Source organism: Argiope bruennichi, chromosome X2 (genome assembly GCF_947563725.1).
Source record: "Argiope bruennichi chromosome X2, qqArgBrue1.1, whole genome shotgun sequence".
Classification (NCBI taxonomy): Eukaryota; Metazoa; Arthropoda; class Arachnida; order Araneae; family Araneidae; genus Argiope; species Argiope bruennichi.
The window spans coordinates 27,356,015-27,379,688 of record NC_079163.1 but is presented as its reverse complement, the minus strand read 5'-3'; the positions used below and the strand labels follow the sequence as shown (position 1 = coordinate 27,379,688).

Genomic DNA, 23,674 nt, shown 5'->3' with positions numbered 1-23,674 from the left:
AATTAATTTAGATGTTATTAGTGCTCCGTGGAGTGATAATGCTTCTAACCTTAATTTTGATTTCTAAAATAATCATTAAATGACTAGAGAGTTGTTTTTAAAAAGAAAATAGGTGCTAAGATTTTTATTATCGTTTTTATGAAAAGAAATAGATATAGACACTCTTTTGAATCTAACCCAAACACCCCCGCATAATAGTAAGTCATTAATTAAGAATTGAAGATGAGAGATAATTATAGAAAATTTAGTTACGTCATTTTTTCAGAAGTTTTCTTTGGATTTTTAAGCAATTAATATTTTATTGTAATAAATATGCAGTTTTTTGCTCTTCTTAGCAATCAATCATCTCACACGCACCCTATCAAAGCATAATGTAAAACATTTGATTATTAAAAATTTCCTCAGGGCTTTTGATTTTTCCAATGTATTTAATATATGCCAGCTCTTAATTCCAAATTCACCTATAAGAATTTTCGAGAATCTATGAAAAGTAGCTAAACGAGCAAATTTCTATAAGCAACAAATGGCAATTACCGATAACAATTTCAGACAATTAGATTTGCAATATAACTTAAATCGTTGCAATTCATATTCCTTCTAACTTAATTTTTAAAACTCTTTCCTGAATAGATATTTCGATATGGTTAGTTAATAGTAAATTTCCGACTCTATAAAACCAGCAATTTTAACCGCAATTTTCATTGTTTCAGTTACTACCCGCAATATTCATAGAAACAACAGCAAACCAGTGGCAAGTAAATCAGAAATATAAAGCTTCTTCTTTTGAGTAAGAGACACCTACAGTGACTATCCTGACATCTGGTAACCCTGATTCGAGGAGAAATGAAAAGTATATTTGGCGAGACGCATCACAAAAACGGGGACACTTTTTTTAATATGAGGTAACCCTGAGCTACGGCTACCTTGCTATTGACCGTGAAGACTAAGGCACACCAAGGCCACACAGTATCGGATCTCTATCTCTTTGTTGACATTTTGCAATGACGCAACGGGAAGAGGACGGATGAGCAGAGTGCTCTAGCAATTGTCGCGAGGCGACTATTCAAGTTTCATTTTAGTTCGAATGCATTAGTTCCTGATCAGAAGGCCGAAAGGATATCCCTTTGGAAATCTCGATGGGGAAACCTCAAATTCATAAGACTGATGCGAAAAGAATTTTATTCTGTTTAAAAGTCTTTAAAAAAAGAAATTAGAATCGGGTCTATGTATAAAAAAAAACAAAAAAACATTAAGATATAATATCCTTAATCTTTGCTTTCTTCTTTTTCTGCCTTTCGTTCGACATGATTTATAAATCAATTTTTCGTTGTCGAGCTTTAGTTGATCAAGCGAAATTTTGGTATTAAAAATCGTACCGCCAGAATTTTATGAAATCGTTTTCTGTGTTTCTGTTTTTGAATATTTAGAGAAAGAAATGCAAATTTGAATAGAGTTGTTTTGAAAACACATATTTAATTTTTTCCTTTTATTTTCATGTTTGAAATTTATAATTTAATTTCTTATTCATAAGATGAAAAAACGTTTGCTAAGTTAGCAAAATTTTGATTATAAAAATCATCCTTTCAAATACTAAATTTATTTTTCTGTATTAATATGTATTGCAAAAAATTCTGCAAACGATTTTATTTTCTATTGTTTGTCCGATTCTAGGTAACATGATATGTTGGAGCAATAACATTAGTTGGTAACATAAAAGGGAGTTGGTATACCCGATAGTAGTTTAATCCTTTAATTTTCACATGAGATTTCTTCAATTTTACTTCAACTTAGACACTTCGGTGAATAAAATACATTAAGAATGCATTCATTTATTTTGATTTCATATTAAATGTTAATGTAGCTATTTGATTTACACTGAGATAAATCTATATAAAATTGTTTCCGTCTTTTAAACTTCGAGGCCAACTCCATTGAATACCTGACCTTGAGTTTCATTTAAGCTACACCAACCGGAAACTATGAGAAATGGAAGGTTTAGAAATGGGAGAAGGAGAGGAGAGGGGAGGGGCGGTTTTGGGATTGCAATGATTTTCATTCCTGATAAATAAATTTTATTTTCAGCTGCATTTTTGCTTTTATGTTTAAAAAAAACTGGTGTAGTCTCGAAACTTTCTTTCATACTCTTTAATAAATATGTTATCTCTCCCTTTCTCCCACATAAAACTGTTGATCTTGGGCAAGGCCAGAACGCCACGAAGGTTAATATTTTTATTTTCAGTCCCGCTCATGAGAGTTTTGTACTTCGTAGTATAGTAAACTGAATATACATGTTTTACGCCTTTTAATTCGACTGCCAGAAAGGAAACTTTGACACCGAACTGTGATTTCAGTAACAAAATTACATATAGAACTCCATTGACCTAAGTCGTTGAGCATTTGCACTTGCATTTGAAAATAGAATCAATGGATCCAAAGGGAGACTGCCAGATAGATTTGGTTCAAAATTTGACATGGATCTACATTTTACATGCTAAATCTGCCACCAAATTTTATCCATTTAGCTGTTTACATTTTATAGTTATTGTTTTCACATATACTAAGACAGACAAATAGGCAGATTTTCTTTGAAGAAATTTCGTTTAAAATTTGATAGAAATCCACAAACTAAATTTCATCTATTTAGTTCAAAGCATTTTTGAGTTATCGGGTTCACAGACAGACAGATATAATTCCAAAAATGTGTTTTTCGGATGCAGGAAAGTCTGATAATTGAAAATTGATTATGATAATTGAAAATTGATTAAGATTACATCTCAAATTAGTTTTTTTTCCCCCTCAATTACAATACTTTCTTTTTGTATTCTTCATTTACGAGAAAGTAAAACTCTTCACAATTCATCACATCAATTTCAAAATTAGAATACAAATCTGACTTATTTGATAAACTTCATTTTTTAAAATGTATTGCTGATTAAGTATCTACGTTTAATTTAGTGTGGTCTCTAACCATGGATCCATGATAAAAAGTAAGTGTGATACTTTTCATTTTCAAAGTGGGCTTGGAGTTAGTGACTTTAGCTGTAATAAATGAGGTTAGTTGCCTTCCTTGTTGATTTTCCTGGAGAAAGATGTTCATATTTGTGTTTCGCTTGGAGGGAATCTTCCAGTAACCTGTCCAGCCACAATAAGAAATACTTCACAACATAGTCATACCACTGACTCTTCGACCCGCCTCGAAGGCACACGGATAAAAAAAACTGAATGACCGAACCGCCGTTACAGCAACACTGGCGGGAACTGTGGTTGAGTCCTAAGGGCCATCACCGGCCACGGTACAACCCTTCCATATGGAAGTACGTCCCGTCAGCGATGGGAGGAGCCAGACTCCCACCTTTTCGTGTACCCTCCAGGATGGCGGGAACCAACCAACTTCACTACAGCATGTATTTTTCTAACTTTTGAAAAATGATGGTAAATACATCTTCTTATTGTTCAAGTACCCGAACCATGCTAAGTTTTAGTCCACAAAATCACTAGTGAATTTAAAGGTCCTTTCAAATCCTGAGATCGGAAGCTTTGTGTGTAGAAAGTAAGCGCTATAAAGTAATCGCGAAAAATGTGAAAATGAATTAGGGAAAAAACACATTAAAAAGGCTCAAAATTTTACTTTTTCTATGATACAAATTTCATTTCTGTGCGATATTTTAGATATTCTAATAGATATTCTGATATTGATAGCTATTCTGTTTCCAGGTTCAAAGATCACTGACAAAGCCTTGTTATTCTCCGTAGCACAAGCCAGTAAATTTCAACTTCTGTTTCCAGGTAACGTTGAGACTTTGAATTATTGTTCCTATGAATTTAAATTTTATTTTTTTAAATATTTTACAGTGTTTTTATTGGTTTAAAAAGTATTTTAAGGTTTATTTAATTTGCTATTTTTTAAAAATTATATAATTTAGCTATCGGCGATTAATACAATAATAATCCAAAATTATTAATTATCTGCATTTTTTAAAAATTGCCTGATTTAATAGATATTATTATTCAAAACGCTTTTCAGAATATATATATATATATATATATATATATATATATATATATATATATATATATATATATATATATATATATATATATATATATATATATATATATATATATATATATATGTATGTGATGATATTTTGATATTTTAAACATAATCCAAATTCATTTCCAAAGCTTTATCTCAATTCAGCCCATAGTAATTTCATTCTCATATTTCCTGATCCAATTCCACTCTCTATTTAATTTATTCAACTGAAGCTGTGTAAAAATTACCTCCACATCAGTTCCACGTGTCAAGTGAAAATGATCCCTCCGTCGCCCTTGTCAAAGGTCAACACGTGTATTCAATCGACGCGTGGCTGGAAATCCCATGCTATATAAGACTAGTAATCATTTGTTTCGCCCTTCCTTACTTACTTCTGCTTTTGTGTCGCACTGTTGTGGACATGTTCTGTCGGCGCCTGCTTGTAAATAAATTGGCTTCCCGGGATGGATTAAAAGGAATTTTAATGGTACATGATAATTAGATTAATGTAGTAAATACCTCAGGGGAAATTTTTACACATCTGACAGTTATTAAGCTACCCACTATTATCTGTGTGTCTGAATACTTTTTTTTACAAAATACAAATGTTTTTTCCCCTTTAATTGCCAAATATTTTTTTATATATTTCCCAAGCACTTAAACATATGAGTATTTTGAGCCTTGTGTCTGTTACATTCATTTACAAATGTTTTGTTTGAAATCTTCGAATTTTGCAATTATTATTATCATTTCCAAATGATTTATTTGAAATACATGAATCTTACATTTATTTACATTTCCAAAAGTTTTATATGAAACCATTCAATTTTACAAGTATTATTTTCATATCCAAGTTTTTACCTGAAGTTTTGAATCTTGTGTTTTTATTTACAGCTAAAATACTTTATTTAAAATCATAACTATACTGATATTTCATTTGGGTGAAGTCATAGCAATATCGATATATTTAATAATTTAAGACTTTATTTCTAATTTAATAATTTTCTAGAGTCAGACTTCCTAGCATTTAAGAATAATATAGGCAAATATACCATAGACTGTCTTCATTAAATAAAGTTCATCAATTGAGTTTTTACAGAAAAATGGTCAAAATAACTTTGTGCTCTATACTATTTAAATTTATTAATATTTTGTTATTACTGTTGATTATTAAGGTTTTTATATACTATTTTCACAAATATAAGTCTTTTTATGCTTCAAATATAAAATGATGAATGGGATTTCTGTATTAATGTAAAGGCAAGGGAAACTTAGGGGTCACTTTCAATGTATTTTTTAATTAAACTTACTCAGACACCACTGTAAGGTATGGTTGTGTGTCAAAGGGCCTGGCGCACTTCCACGTCTTGCGGTGGGGGGGGGGGAATTGTAATGATATTTTAAACTCTTAATTTAATCCAAATTAATTTCCAAAGCTTTATCTTAATTTAGCCCATAGTAGTTTCATTCTCTTATTTCCTGATCCATTTCCACTTTCTATTTAATTTATTCAACTGAAGCTGTGTAAAAATTACCTCCACATCAGTTCCACGTGTCAAGTGAAAATGATCCCTCCGTCGCCCTTGTCAAAGGTCAACACGTGTATTCAATCGACGCGTGGCTGGAAATCCCATGCTATATAAGACTAGTAATCATTTGTTTCGCCCTTCCTTCCTTACTTCTGCTTTTGTGTCGCACTGTTGTGGACATGTTCTGTCGGCGCCTGCTTGTAAATAAATTGGCTTCCCGGGATGGATTAAAAGGAATTTTAATGGTACATGATAATTAGATTAATGTAGTAAATACCTCAGGGGAAATTTTTACACATCTGACAGTTATTAAGCTACCCACTATTATCTGTGTGCCTGAATACTTTTTTTTACAAAATACAAATGCTTTTTCCCCTTTAATTGCCAAATATTTTTTTATATATTTCCCAAGCACTTAAACATATGAGTATTTTGAGCCTTGTGTCTGTTACATTCATTTACAAATGTTTTGTTTGAAATCTTCGAATTTTGCAATTATTATTATCATTTCCAAATGATTTATTTGAAATACATGAATCTTACATTTATTTACATTTCCAAAAGTTTTATATGAAACCATTCAATTTTACAAGTATTATTTTCATATCCAAGTTTTTACCTGAAGTTTTGAATCTTGTGTTTTTATTTACAGCTAAAATACTTTATTTAAAATCATAACTATACTGATATTTCATTTGGGTGAAGTCATAGCAATATCGATATATTTAATAATTTAAGACTTTATTTCTAATTTAATAATTTTCTAGAGTCAGACTTCCTAGCATTTAAGAATAATATAGGCAAATATACCATAGACTGTCTTCATTAAATAAAGTTCATCAATTGAGTTTTTACAGAAAAATGGTCAAAATAACTTTGTGCTCTATACTATTTAAATTTATTAATATTTTGTTATTACTGTTGATTATTAAGGTTTTTAATACTATTTTCACAAATATAAGTCTTTTTCTGCTTCAAATATAAAATGATGAATGGGATTTCTGTATTAATGTAAAGGCAAGGGAAACTTAGGGGTCACTTTCTATATATTTTTTAATTAAACTTACTTAGACACCACTGTAAGGTATGGTTGTTTGTCAAAGGGCCTGGCGCACTTCCACGTCTTGCGGTGGGGGGAAAATTGTAATGATATTTTAAACTCTTAATTTAATCCAAATTAATTTCCAAAGCTTTATCTTAATTTAGCCCATAGTAGTTTCATTCCCTTATTTCCTGATCCAATTCCACTTTCTAATTAATTTATTCAACTGAAGCTATGTAAAAATTACTGCGCCATCAGTTCCACGTGTCAAGTGAAAATGATCCCTCCGTCGCCCTTGTCAAAGGTCAACACGTGTATTCAATCGAAACGTGGCCGGAAATCCCATGCTATATAAGACTAGTGATCATTTTTTTCGTCCTTCCTTCCTTACTTATGCTTTTGTGCCGTGCTGTTGTGGACATGTTTTGTCCGCGCCTGCTTGTAAATAAATTGGCTTCCCGGGATGGATTAAAATGAATTTTAAAATGTAAAATGTCTATATAAAATAAATGTGTGTGTGTGTGTGTGTTTAAGCATAATTTTTTGATCAGAAGGCAGTTTCGAAGATAGTGAAGAGACTTTCGTTTCTTTGACATCGTTTTATTTTATCCAGGAGAGGCACACATTATGCACAAGTAGGACACGACGAACACATTACACAGAACAACATCACAGAGCGAAAAGAGAAGGATGGAGCCCAACTGAACATTTTATCCCTGACCTTATATAACATGAGATTTCCGCCACGTATCGATTCAATACACATGTTGACCTTGACAAGGGCAACGGAGGGATCATTTTCACTCGGCACGTGGAACTGATGCGCATTATTTTTACAAAGCTTCAGTTGAATTAATTAGAAAGAAAAGAGTAATGTGATCAGGAAATAAGAGAATATTTTAGAATGATTTTGACATGGGATGAATTTGGCTGAAAAATTAGGAAATTAAATAGGATTAAATAAAATATCATTACAATTTTACCCCCACCACAAGACGTGGAAGTGCTTCAAGGCCCTTTGACACACAACCATAGCTTACAGTGGTGACCAAGTAAGAAAAATTTAAAATTATAGTGAAATCGAGACCTAAGTTTTTCTTAACTTTACATAATACAGAAATCCCATTTATCATTTTATATTAGAAACATAAAAAGACTAAGAATTATATTTGTGAAAATATTATATAAAAACCTAAATAATCATCAACAACAAAATATTAAAAATTTAAATAATATTATGCGCAAAGTTATTTTTGAGCTTCTTTCTGTAGAAACTCAGCTATTGAATTTAATTTAATGAAAACAATCAATGGTATATTTACCTATATTATTCTTAAATGTTATAAAATCTGACTCAACAAAGTTATTAAATTAGAAATAAAATATTAAATTATTAAATTAAAAATCCAAATACTAAACTGTTCAATAAAATATCGATATTGTTATGATTTCACCCAAATGAAATGTCAATATAGTAATGATTTTAAATAAAGTATTTAGCTGTAAATAAAAACACGAGGTTCAAAACTTCAGGTAAAAAACTTGGATATGAAAATAATACTTGCAAAATTGAAATATTTCATATGAAACTTTTGGAAATGTAAATAAATGCAAGATTCATGTATTTCAAATAAATCATTTGGAAATGATAATAATAATTGCAAAATTCAAAAATACCAAATGAGAAACTTGGAACTAAAAGTAATAAATGCAAAATTCAAAGATTTCAAACGAAACACTTGTAAATTAATGTAACAAACACAAGATTCAAAATATTCTTATAAGATAAATATTTGGATAATTGAAAAAATATAGATATTTTATTTGTAAACAAGTATTTTGGTACATGTCATAATAGAGGGTAGCTTAATGACTGTCAGTGGTGTACAAATTTCCCCAGAGGTATTTACTACATTATTCTAACTATCACGTGCCATTATGTAGCATATAAAAACCTTGGTCTGCTACTTTTTTTCATTCACAAGGTCTGTTATGCATATTAAAACATAAAAGCAATCTGACACAATAAATACACAATAGCAATCTGACACAATAAGATGAGTTTTGAAAAACATGTTTCAACTTTCAGGTTCTAGAACTTTCATACAAGATATATTTTCTTGAAAAATCAAATCTAAGTACCACTTTAAATACCTTGGCTAAAATGGCATTCCACCTGTTGGCGCCGTATTGCCTGGGCTGATGTAACAAATATGACATCGACCTAGATCACCGGAAGATATATTTTGTCGTTTCCTGATACTGAACGAGATATCAGATAAACCCAAATAGTTTTTTTAATGGTATATCTTAAGAAGCCGCATTACACCATCAGAAAGATGTCAATTAACAATGAAAAAAATTATACCCTTATCTCTAATAATTGCCGTTAGAAATGTCTTTAAATGTTGAAAAACCTTAAAATTTGGCATTGACCATTATTCTTGCTCTGCACATTTAGATAAAAACCTACTTTTGGAGGAGCTGCATCTTAAAAGCTGAATCATACGACGGACGAGGTCATGTTTTTGTAATAAAAGATAAGGTTTCCAAATCTCTCACATTTCTTTAAGAGGCATGTGCTTTTCGTGAAGCTGTTGGTTTTACCGAAGTTTTCTTATCAAAATGGATTCGTCACACGAATAAATAAGGCAATACCTCTATGTTCCACTCCTAGAACCATGGCCTTGGTGGATATCCATAATAGAACCTATTCCACACAGGAAAGTCAAAGTAGAACAAAGACACCTCAAAGCTATCTCTATTAAATAGTCTCTTAAATTTTATACAATATACCATGAAATACAAACGCCACTTTATGCCATGCCTTGTTTTTAATCTAAGATTTATAAAACCGTAATAAATTATATTATTAAGACTTGCACCCTTTAGAACAGTGTGACAGTTTTATCAATGATATTGTCATTCAAAGTCTGTAATTGCATTTGGAAATTGGATTATTAACATGATGTAAATAGTATATCAGGAAAATGAATTAAAACAAAAAAAAGTCAAATAATGTAATGTCATTTGTATAGATCATCAGGGTAGCTGATGAAATAAAACTGCAAATGACACTCACAAATATGAATGTTTCATGCCTGTCATTGAAAAAGCTGGTAAGCTTCGTAGAATCTGATTTCTTTGAGTAGAAGCTTCACATTTTTTTTTTGTTGTAGTTGTTGACAATTCTATGTAAATTACAGTTGAGAGCAAAACTTATTTTTAATATCAATCTTAAATAAAATTACTATACCTAATCCGGACTGTCCCAAATTTTGACTTTCGGTTCGAGTTTGAATCAATGTTCCAAATTGTTCCATTTTCGCATTATGAAAATAATGCGAAAACACATTAATAAAAGTTAACTTCCAACGTCCAATCCTCCTATATTTTTAAATGCTTTTACTTATTTATTATTTTTTATTTGTAAAACAAGTTCTTCACTGAACACACATAATAATTGAAAGTGGCTGAAGGTAAGAAATAATAAATTGATCAGACCTTTTTTTTAATATCATCTGTATAAAGAATTGTTTATTTTTCTATGACAAATCATTTATACAGTGATTAAACGATCCATAAAATATAATTTTTAGCATTTTTTTAATGGACTGAACGAAAATATTCTGCATTGTTTTGATTTCAATAAAACACTTCTATTTAGGTTTACTTATTTCATGTCTTTAAAGATGGAATTTTTGTAATCTATTTTTGATTCACTTTCGGATTGCTAGAGTTATTAGATTTTGCACATTTATGTACTCTTTTAATAGCAATATACTATTATTATTTTTTCAGATCTTAATGATCAGTTATTCAATAAAATTATTTAAATTTTGAAAAATGATGCACTTGGCGCCACCTAGTAGTACATTTAAGAAAACAAGAAATGGGCATCTTTGCATTAAAATAACAAGAAATGGGCATCTTTGCATTAAAATTTCCATTTTCCTTCCTCTAGATTATTATGACATTTTTTTTAATTCTTAAAAATGGAACAAAAACAGAAATAAATTGAATGAATGCACCGAAATACATCTACGATATAGCAGACAGTTCAGGTTGTTGTTCTTTTATTTGTTTAAATCCACTTGAGGATAAAAATGTTTTTTATTAACCCTCTAACCCAAACATATTTTGAATGTCCGGTTTCTTAACATATACTTTATGGTCATAGTGACCGATATCCTGCTCAAAGAGTTAAACAGTTTTATTCAATTTTATTTCCATAATAGAAGCATTCAAAACAAAAAAAAGGGGCAGCTTTTCATCATTTTGTTTCTACTCTATCGACACAATTTTCTTACTTAAAATATATTTCACTTTCTTCTTTTTTTTTTTAAACTGTTACTTCTCTATGACTAAAATAGAAATTTAGTTAGCTAAAAATTCATTTAAAACCAAGTGCTGTAACTTTGTTGCGATCATCACGGCCAGGTGTCAATTTTTTTGCAACAGAGTGTAAAATTAATGATCAATGCAAATGATCCACCATACATCAGCGGTGAAATAATAAGAATAATTTATTTATATTAAGAATTCAATTGCACCTATTATAAAATGATTAATCTCCGTTATTCAACACACTGAAAAGGAGAAGAAAAATTTCGACACTATTATCTATAAGAAGGTAAACAGCAGAATATTTAATTGTGTGTAAAATAAAACAAATTGGTTCCTACAGTAAGAAAAACAGCTTTATTTATCTTTGCATCGTGTGTGTCTAAAGAATATTTTTTTATTCTCAATTGTGAAATCGCTAAAGTGGATCCTTTCAGAGTTTTTCTTCAGTTTTTATGAAAATAATAAGCAATTATTCTAACTTTTTATGGCGGGAAGACAGAATTTGCTTCTGGTTTTAGATTTTTTTAAGTTTCGTTTTATCGAAAGTATGAATCAACTACATGTATCTTGATTATTTTTTTTCACTAGTTCTTAATGTTTACTAAATGATTGTAAAAATAATGAGCATCTTAAAGGATTCTAATATTCAAAAGTATAAATGCTTTTCAATCTTTTTCCATGTTCAATAATAAATAGTTTTTTTTTTCTAAAATTATCTAAGAACTGTTGTTATTTTCTGTCTTTATGTTTAATTTGAAAGAGGATAAAACACTGTTTAGATGGAATATGCAATATCTAATGAGCATTACAATAAAAATTGAGTACTCAGTGTTTATAAATGAGCATCTGAATTTTTCTGGAGTTTATATTTAATTTCCTTTCTTAAACGCAAAATTATAAAACAATGAGAGTACTCACCCTTTGACTTCCGTGTATTCGTTCACAGAATGGCGATTTTTATGCTTTGAATTTCTTAGTAAGGAATCGACTGTGAAGTTTAAACCTCTGTTCTTTTTTGAAAAAATTAAAAAATTCTGTAATTTTATTGACAAGATCACATGCAAAATTTTATTTATTTATCTAGTTGGGATTTTAGTCCTCTTGTTCACATACAAATGGACAGACGATTGATAGTCTACTTATTGGAGATTTTTTTCGAAAACTAGACACATATCTGCAGTATTTTTAAGAACCTATATTATTTTTTTAAAATCTAGTTTCTTTTATTTTGAATTTTCGCGTTAACACTCTGGAATAAACAAAACAAATAATAGACAAATCTTTTTTTTACAGTTTTTCAAGAAAATTTGCTCCGCGTCTATTATTCTTGTAATAAAATCACATGCCAAATTTCGTTCATCTAGCTCGCTGTATTTTTGAATTAGATTTAACAGATTCAAAAACTTCCTTTTGGCAGTTTTCATTCAAAATTTATTACAGTTCAACAACTTTGAAGTAAAAATCACATATCAAATTTTATTTGTCAAACTTGCTCCATTTTTTAATTATGTTGAAGACAGACAAATGCAATTGAAAAAAAAAAAAAAAAGATTTTGAATTTGTGTCTGAAATATGGAAATTCAGCAAGATCACAACCCACAAGTTTTTGTTTTTTTTTTGGGGGGGGGGGGGAGGGGGGATTATATATATATAAAAAAGCCCTCTTTGGCAAAAAATGTAAAAAGTTCACCGCCCCCTTCCTATAATATTGCAATCTTACTGTAGCATTCATTATATAAGAAAAGAAAGGAATAAAAATTCTACCTTGGCAAAACAAAAAGCTTACGATAGCAAATATTTTAGGTAAATTCCCATTGGAAGACAATTAGGTAGATTCTTTTAGGAAGACTACCTATTGAAATGGTTCTCATGACAAGACTTCGGAAAAATTTGTTCAGTTCTTCACCGATCTTGGTCCCTAGAACCCAAAACCACCCTTCATTCAAAAGTTGTGAACAGAATAACTAGAATAATTTTGTTTGGATTATAACTGGCTTGGAATATGTTGTTGGAAATGTAAAAAATCTCGGACCAGTTCGTAATTGGCCCATCTAGCTCAAAGGAGTGGAAATGTTGGGGTGTTGAAATTTTCATTTCGCTATAACTTTCTTAATATGGAAGATATAAAAATAAATCCAATTAGCCAAATTAGCGCCTCATTAAGACGAACAACTTTTGTATTTAAAGTTTTTCGATAATTACAGTATCATAGAAGTTAGGAATTGAAAAGTGATTTCCGTGCCCTAATATTGACTGTTTACAACAATTATCAACAACATCAACAATTTATGTTGTTGCTTACATCAACAATTTATGCAGTCAGATAGTAACTAAGATGTAAAGGAATTTACTTTTACCTTCCAGCTTGCCGACAGGAATTTTTTTACATTGTGCATTTTGCTTATTTCAAGTAATATTTATAAAAATTACTGGCCATTTGAATTTTCTTTTCTTATTTACTTTACAAGTATATGACATTTCATGAATCATTCGAGGAAATAACATTTTATATTCTTTTTGTTTTTGTAACCATTTTAAGTGCTAAGAAATTAATAATAGAAATAATCTCAATTAATCCTCTTCGAAAGTATCATGTTTTTCTCATAAATCAACTAATGCTGTCTTTCAAAGCTTTCGCAGAGTAGTTGTTTGTTTACCAAGCGATCCATATTTATCTTTCAACAAGACGAAGATGTGATGTGGTCCATTAAGCGGTCGGTCGAGCCATTAGCAGTTTGAAAAAAAAGTGTAAGCTTTTAGTATGTTTACGAAACTTCCTGCTTGCAGTTACTAGACCACACTTCTAACCTTACAAAGCCAGCGATCCATAGTCGTGATGATACAGCTGATGTAGACAAAATTTATAATAAACCATTTTTTTTTTTTAATTTTAAAATCCTGTTTCGCCCCCAATCATTAGAAACTATTGAAAAATATGAATTGTTGTTGATTCATTATTATATATTTATATGATATACATATATCAGTCAACAGCTTTGAAATGATATAACTTCTTACTCGTTGCAAATAGGATTTTTTTTTTATATTATTATTATTATTGAGAAGTACTTGGGAAAGAGGTTTCATGGATAGTAACTTCAAAGTGAGAATTTTCAGAGGTAACATAATATTACAACCTAATCAAAGGCTTATCAGATACAGATTCAAAATTTTTTTTTTCTCCTTAAGGCATGAAAGTTTTTTTTAATGCATTATGAGGATTGAAGCTAATAATATCTTTTCTCTCCTTGTAAACCATTTTTTATATGACCCAAAGGCAGAAATGTCACGAATTAATATCTTCTAAATAAAGTAATCAATCCATAGCACTAAGATAGCGATTACGGTGTTAATAAATGGTAGTTTACATAACAAAACAGGCTGATAAGGGTTAGGTAGATTTTTGAATGTTGAAAACTATTTTCGTAGGAACGGTTTTGCCTTGAAAAATTAATTAATAAGTAAATTTTTCTAATAAAAATAAGATTTTCGGTTGAGTCTAAAACAATTTGACATAATAATTGAAGTGACATTAAACAATATCCTTTAAAAACTGTAAGTTAATTAAAACTTACAATGTACATTGTCTGAATGGAACTCGAACTTTCTTTCATGCTCTTGTTAAGTTCAAGTGAGTAGACATTCCGGTTAATCAGGTATAGTCTCGGATTTTTGGCTATGACCCGAATCAGTCAAATTTTTAATTATTAACTAAATATTTCATAGTAAGAAAAAATATTGACCAGACATTCGCTTTAAAATGTGAATATCAGAGTAATTCTTTAAACCAAACCTGAACTATGTATAGAATATGGTAGTCAGTTTTAGTAAATAATGACAGTTGAATATCTCAATTTTTAAAAAATTTTATTTATCTCCATTATTACTTGAATCTTGACGATTACTGTGATAATAGAAGATAATTCAAAATATTCGATTTGTTACTTCATCATGACGATCAACTTTTGCATGAAATGTTTTCCATGGCTGCAACTATTTAAAAATTATGGGCTGAAAAATGATCTTTAGCCATTTAATTCGTCTGTTTTCAACTAAACACTTAACTTCTCACTGGAAATCTTTCATCATTTTCATTCTTCTTCAGCCTATAGCTCTAATTTAGAAAATGTGAGAAGGACATTGTGAAGGGATGAAATTTTCTTTTCGATATATATCCACCAAAAAAAAACTACCATTGCTTTCCAGCTTTCCGAAAGGAATGTTTATGTTTAGGTATGATAAAAAATATTTCAAGCAAATCTTTACTTAGCTATGCAACTTTCGATGAAAGTGGAGGATGTTTAAAACAACAGTGTTTTGTCTCGTGAAGCATACTATTTTGTGATGAAAAGTGATCTTTAGTCATTGATATCGTCTGTTTTCAACTAAGCATGTAACTTCTCATTAGAAAGCTGTCACCATTTTCATTCTTCTTCAGACTATAGCTTCAATTTAGAAAATGTAAAAAGGATATTGTGAAGGAGATGAAATTTTCTTTTTGATATATATCCACCAAAAAAAGCTTGTAAAAAGGAATGTTTATGTTCAAGTATGATAAAAAATGTTTCAAGCAAACCTTTACTTAGCTTTGAAATTTTCGATGAAAGTGTTGGATGTTTAAAACAACAGTTTTTTCCCCGTGAAACATACTATCTTGTGATGCCGTTAATTTCGTGAAGAACAAGCGTGAATGTTTTTCATGGGGCTATGAAATATTTATGTTTTAATTTCTAACTAAGTTCAATGAAACTAAAAATTAATTTGAAGCTCCCTGCCTCCTTCCTAGACCACGTGCTGAAATACTTGTTGATGATGATGTCAAATGATGATGATGATGATTTGATTTCAAACACGAAGTACTTTATCAATTGTCTCTTTTCTTTGGGTTAGAGAGAGGTACAATATTAAAATATTTTTAATTTAAAAAAAATTCTGGAAACTTTTACAGAAGGAAGCACAGTTTTTTAACTTTAAATCTCTCTCATAATGATATTTATGATATTTTAAAATCTAATTTAAAACTTAATTAATTTCTTAATTTGTATCTTAACTTGGCCCATGTTAATCTCATTTTAAAATGTTCCCTTATTTCCTGGTCCAATACCGACTTTTTTATTGAATTAATTCTACACACGCTCTAAAAAACTGATAACTTGCATTTCCCACACTCAGAGAGAGGCGGTAAAAAACCTCAATGCTTACAACATTCTTTTGAAGATAATTAAAATTCTCTTGCTGAAATCTACTCGTGGCAAAGAAATCCCTATCAGAATCTCATGTACCTTAATCCTTAATCTTAAGTAAAATCATTAAAAGGACAAAGAAATTTTTACATATATACGCCAAACGCTGGCGCTAAAATTGTTTACAGTAATAATTAATTATGGTGGAGATTAAAACCTGTTATATATCAAATATAAAACTCTACGATTTAGAAATATGTGTGTTTCGGTTTTTCTTACATTCTCATAGAACAAACAGATACAGACGGAGCAGAGGGTACTGTGGCTAGTATGCTATAAATCACGCAGCATTTTATGAGTTCTTAACTAAAAGTATCCTCTACATATAGAATATTCAAAATCTAGTTTTTTTGTTGCTGTTGTTTAGCGCTTATTTTTATCGAATTTACCATGAAGTGGAATTTCAACAGTTGCCAAGGACAGAACACTAATTTATATAATTTGAAATTAATTCAAATTTTTGTTAGATTTGATCGCAAGAAACAAGTAATTGGCACTTGAAAGCCAAAATATTTTATAATTTAATGTTTACGCATATATTTTTTTTTTTGCCATTTTAGTGCTCTACAAAATTTTATTTAATTTGACTTGTTTCATGTCTCTACAGGTGGAATTTTGTAACAAATATTTCACTCGCTTTATGGCTTGTTGCAGTTTTCAGATCTTGTATGCTCGATAACTATTTAAATATTCTGAAGAGTTAATTATCAGTTAATCGATTTATTTGATTAAATTTTCAACTGTTTTAATGAGTTTGTGAAAAATTAATTTCAGGATCCCGTATTATTTAAGATGATAAATTATAAATTAAAGCTTAAAATTAGGAAGTGATTAAAATAAAAACAAAATTTTACTTTACAATGCACTAATAAAAAAAGATAAAATAAAATGCACTAATTAAAAACTGTTTTTTATTAAATTTAGTCTAGTTAATTGATTCATTTTAATTTCAGAGGAAGCTCATATTAGTATTTTTGAAATTTTGAACATAAAGTTTTTTTTTTAATATGATATTATTGCTTTCATTATCGGCCGACACTAAACATTTTTCATTCTCAAAAATTATAACGTTTATTTGTAATTCTAAACTCAAAGATTTTCAGCTTTTGTTAATAAGTGTTTGTTAACTTCTTTTATTAAGCTTTTATATGTTCAAAGGATCTTAACTTAATTAGTTGTCATAACATAAAGATTTTCTCTTTTTATTATTTTTTTTATTTATTTATTTAAGAAGATTCAGAGAATTAATGATCCAAATTATTTAGAAGACTGGATTTCTTTCAATGAAGAAAATGTGTACAATAGAAAATATTTTCGATTACTACAATGGAATGTTTATTTATTCATTGGAAAAACGTCACAGAAAATGTTTCCATCTTACACACGCTTTACTTAATGTGATTTACATTTAAATGCTATTATGAAAATAAAATTATGGATTTTTTTATATCTAAAAATTTCTTTTTGCATGCAACTCGCTTATTTAAAATTCAGTGCGACAAGTGCATTCTATTTCTACTCAGAGAAGTTTTTAGCCCCTTTTCTTCCCCTTACACTAAAAATATTAACGAGTTCAATTTATAATAGAAGAAATCATTTACCAATGATTTTTCTTTCAACTGCTTAAAAAAGAAAGTGCGGCTCCAATTGTTAGTTCTCACGTTACTCAAACGATGGAGCTGTTTGTCTCATTAGTTTGTTGCAATATAGAGGTAGATCTCGGTGCTACCGTCATTTTCCCCCACCGATCGTGCCTTCGGAAACACTGAAAAACGTATAAGGAAAGTAGAAAGTGTTTATCTAATGTGTGAGTATACTGGTAGCATAGAGAAGACAAGTGAAAAGTTTGATATTACAAAAGTATCTAAGGAATGATTTTCAACTTCGTTGGCTTATTAAAAGGGTTCTTCCTGAAAAATCCTTACATCATTTCTGATGGTGACAAACGTATTTTATAACGAAATATAAAGTTTTTACTTATAAAAAATCCCAAATTAATACAGGAAACATATTATGTAAAGAGAGTGCTGGACTATTCTGTAACAAGAGAGTACGAATATTCAACATGCATAACATTACTCCATTAATGGTAAACAAAATTCAGCGATCTTATTCCAACTCCCTTCCATTTAAGAGCCCAAAATATAAAGATGTAGTGGAACTTGCTAGCAAATACGTCCCATAAAATGATATATAGTTCTACGATGACCTACAACCCGACGACACAGCAGATGAGTCCGACGTTAGAAAGGGGGGGGTTATGATGATTAATAGGAATACATTTTTTTATTTTTAAAGCCAAGTTGTGTATATATTTGGTTAGTTTACTTGAAATCAAATAATATTATAGTAAACTGCATTTTTATCATGAAATATTCTTCTTAGAGGTAGACAGACTATCTATTTGGTTGCAAGAAGAGGTAGCTCCAAAAAAACTCCAACATGTGCCATGTCATCTGGAAAATATATTTTTGAGTGAAAATACTGTCAAATGTAGGAACAATTAAGAAGATTGCTTAAAAAGAAAATCTTCGCGCAGTATAGAATTTGGAATTTTCAAACGTTTATTACGGCTTTCTGCAAAGTGAAATATTTAGAGCTACCTCCTTTTTACAGCAAACCTTTCAATTGCAGTCTGAATAGCCACAAGAAAGAGATCATTCTCAAAACTGAAAAAAAAGTTACCAGAGATCTAATACAGATCAACAGAGTTTGACAAATCTTGCAATTATACCTACTGAATGTAATATTTGACAAATCTTGCAATTATACCTACTGAATGTAATATTTGACAAATCTTGCAATTATACCTACTGAATGCAATATTTGACAAAAATCAGTTATAAATTTACTTATAAATTATCTGAGGAAAACAAAGCCTGAAAAGTTCAGTTTCCATAGTAGTTTAATTTCTACCAAATGTTGAAATTATTTTGCTAAAAATTGTTTCAATTTATTTGTCTATTATATAGTATATGTTTTATTCTTTGTTAACGTGATCGGACACAGCTTGTGTGAAAATGGATCTAATATATAAATTTAATATGATGTTAATAAATAAATTTCTACACAACTTATCTTTATTTACTAAATATGTTTCAATTATTTAACATATTATTTTTGCAAATTAATTTGCTTCTAACTGTAAGATAATAATGTGAAGCGTTATATTTGGTATTAGATATGTTTTGTATATTATTTTGCAGTATTGCATTCTAATGGTAACTTTTAGAACTTTGTTATTAAAACGACTCAGATCGAGATACATTTTTTTAGGTTTTAATCACTGGCGGATTTCAACATTATACAGCCCTAGACAGTGGGAATTATGAGACCTATTTTAATAATTTGATAAATTTAGATTTACGTTTCAACACATTTTAAATTTAATTAACATGTTGATTAGATAATTTTTTTAGCTAATTGATTTTGTGAAAATGTACAATTTTATTTATTTATTTATTCACTATGACTCATGATTTCGGAGCATTTATTTTCATGCGCAGTTATACAAAGTGAGTACAAATGATGGACCCGATTTTAAAAAAATATATTTTCGAAACTGCTACACATATTACAATAAGTGATACATGAATTTAAAGAGAAATATACCAAGTTTTTTTTTCAGTTACAAATGTCCAATCTGTGACCCTCTTGTTACACAACATCTGTCCAATCTGTTCATTCCAGATATTTTGTAGCATTTTGTTTTGTCTGCTACCTTTGACATAACCCCACAAAAATAAATCATTTAGATAAGACATTGTTTATGTACCACCAATGCCGAAAACACAGCCAGAACTTAAAGAACGCATTTGTGCAGCATTTAGAGTCATTGACAGAGTGATGTTACAAAATGTTTGGAACGAACTAGTTTACAGATTGGGCGTATGTCGTGTAACAAGAGGGTCATACATTGAACATTTGTAATTGAAAAAAACTTGGTATATTTCTCTTTAAATTCATGTATCACTTATTGTAATATGTGCATTAATTTCTAAAATATGTTTTTTTTAATCGGGTCCATCATTTGTACTCTGTATTTAAAAAGATGCTTGGTACTTATAAATACTGTAATGACTGAGAGAAAGTAATCAAACAGCTAGGAATCTAATCAATTATACTTGAGAAAGTTTTAATATTATCTTAATATCTTACAACTCTTGGGAGTTTATCACTTTTTATAGATTTAGTTATATGGAAACTAGTCTATTAACTTTTTTAAATCGTTCCTGCAATAGTCCAGCGACCATAGAAAGCGACTTAGTATTCCTAGTTGGAAATCCACCACTGAGTTTAATCAATAATGTATTATGTTTTTATTATTCTTGAACCAATTATACTTAAGAAAATTTTAATATTATTTTAATATCTTATAACTCTTAAGAGTTTATCACTTTTTATAGATTTAGTTATTTGGAAACTAGTCTATTAACTTTTTTAAATCGTTCCTGCAATAGCCCAGCGACCATAGAAAGCGACTTAGTATTCCTAGTTGGAAATCCACCACTGAGTTTAATCAATAATGTATTATGTTTTTATTATTCTTGAACCAATTATACTTAAGAAAATTTTAATATTATTTTAATATCTTATAACTCTTAAGAGTTTATCACTTTTTATATATTTAGTTATTTGGAAACTAGTCTATTAACTTTTTTAAATCGTTCCTGCAATAGCCCAGCGACCATAGAAAGCGACTTAGTATTCCTAGTTGGAAATCCACCACTGAGTTTAATCAATAATGTATTATGTTTTTATTATTCTTGAACCAATTATACTTAAGAAAATTTTAATATTATCTTAATATCTTATAACTCTTAAGAGTTTATCACTTTTTATAGATTTAGTTATTTGGAAACTAGTCTATTAACTTTTTTAAATCGTTCCTGCAATTGCACAGCGACCATAGAAAGCTACTAAATATTCCTAGTCGGAAATTCGCCACTGCGTTTAATCAATAATATATTATGTTTTTTCGGAAAAATTGACTCTTTAAACTTGTTTCTAATTGTATTCAGCATTTTACAAGCAAAACCATAAAATAATTATTGGCATTTATTATACAGATCCAGCTCCTTTGAGGTGCAGAATGTGACCTTTTGCTGTTTCCTATACCTCATCAGACAAACTTTTGTTTCACACTCTTCTATTGTGAATAGGTGAGTAATAGAAGTAAATTATTGTGTTAATTAAATATTAAAAAATTTAAATTACAGATTTGTATTATTATTTTATTGATGCCGAAGAAAAAAATTATTCATTTTATTTTGAATCAATTGGGTAACATTTAAAAACATAAGCTTAAGAAAAAAGTCAAAACCTATACAAAATATTGATTTTTAACAGTAGCATAATTCCTTACGATATGAATATTCCCTTACTCAAGCATTTTAATAGTTCTCTGTCGTCCAAAATTTAAGCATTTAGCGCTATATAGCCAGGATTATATTAAATTATACTGAAAAACAGAGCAATAGCTTTTTTTTTCATATTAAATTCAAATCAAAATTTGAAAATGGATTGCTTTTATAATTTGGCACAGGAACTTTGAAAATTAAATTTATAAAAGATTTTCAAGTTACAAAACACATTGAACTCAATGCATGAATAAAAGTCTTCAGCATTTCATATCTAAGTTTAAATATATACTAATTCTGAACTATTAACGTTTTTCAAATTCTATTCTTCTTTTCCAGAACGGAAACCGAAATATTTAGGTATTTGTTTTAAGAAGGTGAAGGATTTTTTTTATTATAGTCGGATAACAAAAATATATAGGATTAAATCCAGCTTAAATTGCAAACTTTTCCGATAATTATAAAGGTATATTCCATGTATGAATTCTTGCATAATATATAATACATATTTATTTGATTAAAAAATAGAATATAACGTTAAAAGATTCTCACATCAAACCATTCCCTTTCAATCCATCAGAGCTGCTTCGCTCAGAGCCCTTAATCAGTTACAATTATTATAATTACTCCAGATTATCGTAATGTTTATATTGCTATTATACGTTTATACTCTAATTTAACTTGAAATGTTCTTAAGATCGTTAAAAACCTATCTTTTTTAAAGATTTTTTTAATGTATTGAGTGATCTAAATTGAGCAAGAGATGTTCATATAACTGCACAGATTAAAACCTCTATCAGATTTTGTATAAATATTCTCCTGAATATGTTGTTTCAGTTTCAGAACAAAAAAAATTAATTGATATGTGGGAAAGTAACACTGATGTGCAAATCTTTTTAAAAAGTGTTCAAATGCTTTCCATTTTATCCAAACTACTAACACCGCAGCACAACGTCCCCTTTATCGACCAAATTTCTTCTGAAATCATAACCGCATACTCTAGTGGGTATGTGTGCAAAATTTGAGTTTGATCCAACCTGCAGTTTTTAAATCGTAAATGCCTAAACACTAACAATTTAATTTGGATCACCGTGTATAAAATCATCCCATTTCATAAATTTCGAAAGATTAATGAAAGTTCGAAGACCTATACTCTAAATGTTAAAAAACGTAGAAAATTCAAAGATAGATCCTTAAAACACTAAAAAACCTTTCCTTAGAAAGTTCAAATATCTATCCTTAAAGCGTTAAAAAACCTATCCTTAGAAAGTTCAAAGGCATGTATTATATACATAAACCATATTATTACCTTTGAAACAACATAAGCCGTGCATTGGAACATTGAGCACCAAGGATTTCCTTGAGTGACAATTTTTTTACTATTTTTTTAGTGGCATAGTTGTTAATTTTAAATTCTGCATGTCTTAATTCCCCATTTTTTGCTCAATGAATGAATTGTGAAAGTACTTTCAAAGATTTCACTAAAAATTGCTACTCAATTACATAATCGTAGAATGCTCGCCATCAACTGCGAATAAATCACGGGAATTAAACCTTATATTTTTATACTAAGACAGCCTGAAATTTAAGACTTCTATTTTATTGATTTAGTGGTAAAACGACAACTGAGAAGCGATTTGTCAGCAGATGACTATTAACGTATTTCACTATCAGAAATTTCACTCGGTAATGTTTTAACACTGGTATATTTGATTTGATGATATTAATGTACCATTTTGAAACTGTTTGAGGACTATTTTTAGAAAGATATTGTAATTCTAAACTGTGATCAGAGGACGAGGAAAACACTTCAGCCAATGTCTCAGTTTTCAAAATCCACTTTTTACCCTCTTGACGACATTTGATTCTTAAGCAGACTTAACGAGTTTTAAATCTGCTTTTAAATTTTAACAATTGACAAATGGAGAGGATGACAAACGAGTTGACCCTCTATTGTCAAGGCTTCCTAGCCATGCTAATGTCAGATACAGCAATTTTACATGCCACAGGCTCATGCATGCGACGGATGTGTAGCAGTATCAGATTTAATCCCGCGGTTTACCGATTCTAAAGTCGAAACCTTGTCACTGGCTTGCCGTAATCATTTAACACCAATA

General features: G+C 29.5%; 1 protein-coding gene across 3 annotated transcripts in view; it reads left to right on the top strand.

Moving 5' to 3' along the window:
- Positions 1-23,674, top strand: part of LOC129960872 (uncharacterized) — a 44,337-nt gene that overhangs the window by 14,336 nt on the left and 6,327 nt on the right. For all 3 annotated transcript variants that reach the window (XM_056074577.1, XM_056074578.1, XM_056074579.1), the window contains exons 2-3: positions 3,715-3,786; positions 21,267-21,359. The gene's annotated coding sequence lies outside the window, so the exon portion shown is untranslated. The remainder of the gene's footprint in view (positions 1-3,714; positions 3,787-21,266; positions 21,360-23,674) is intronic.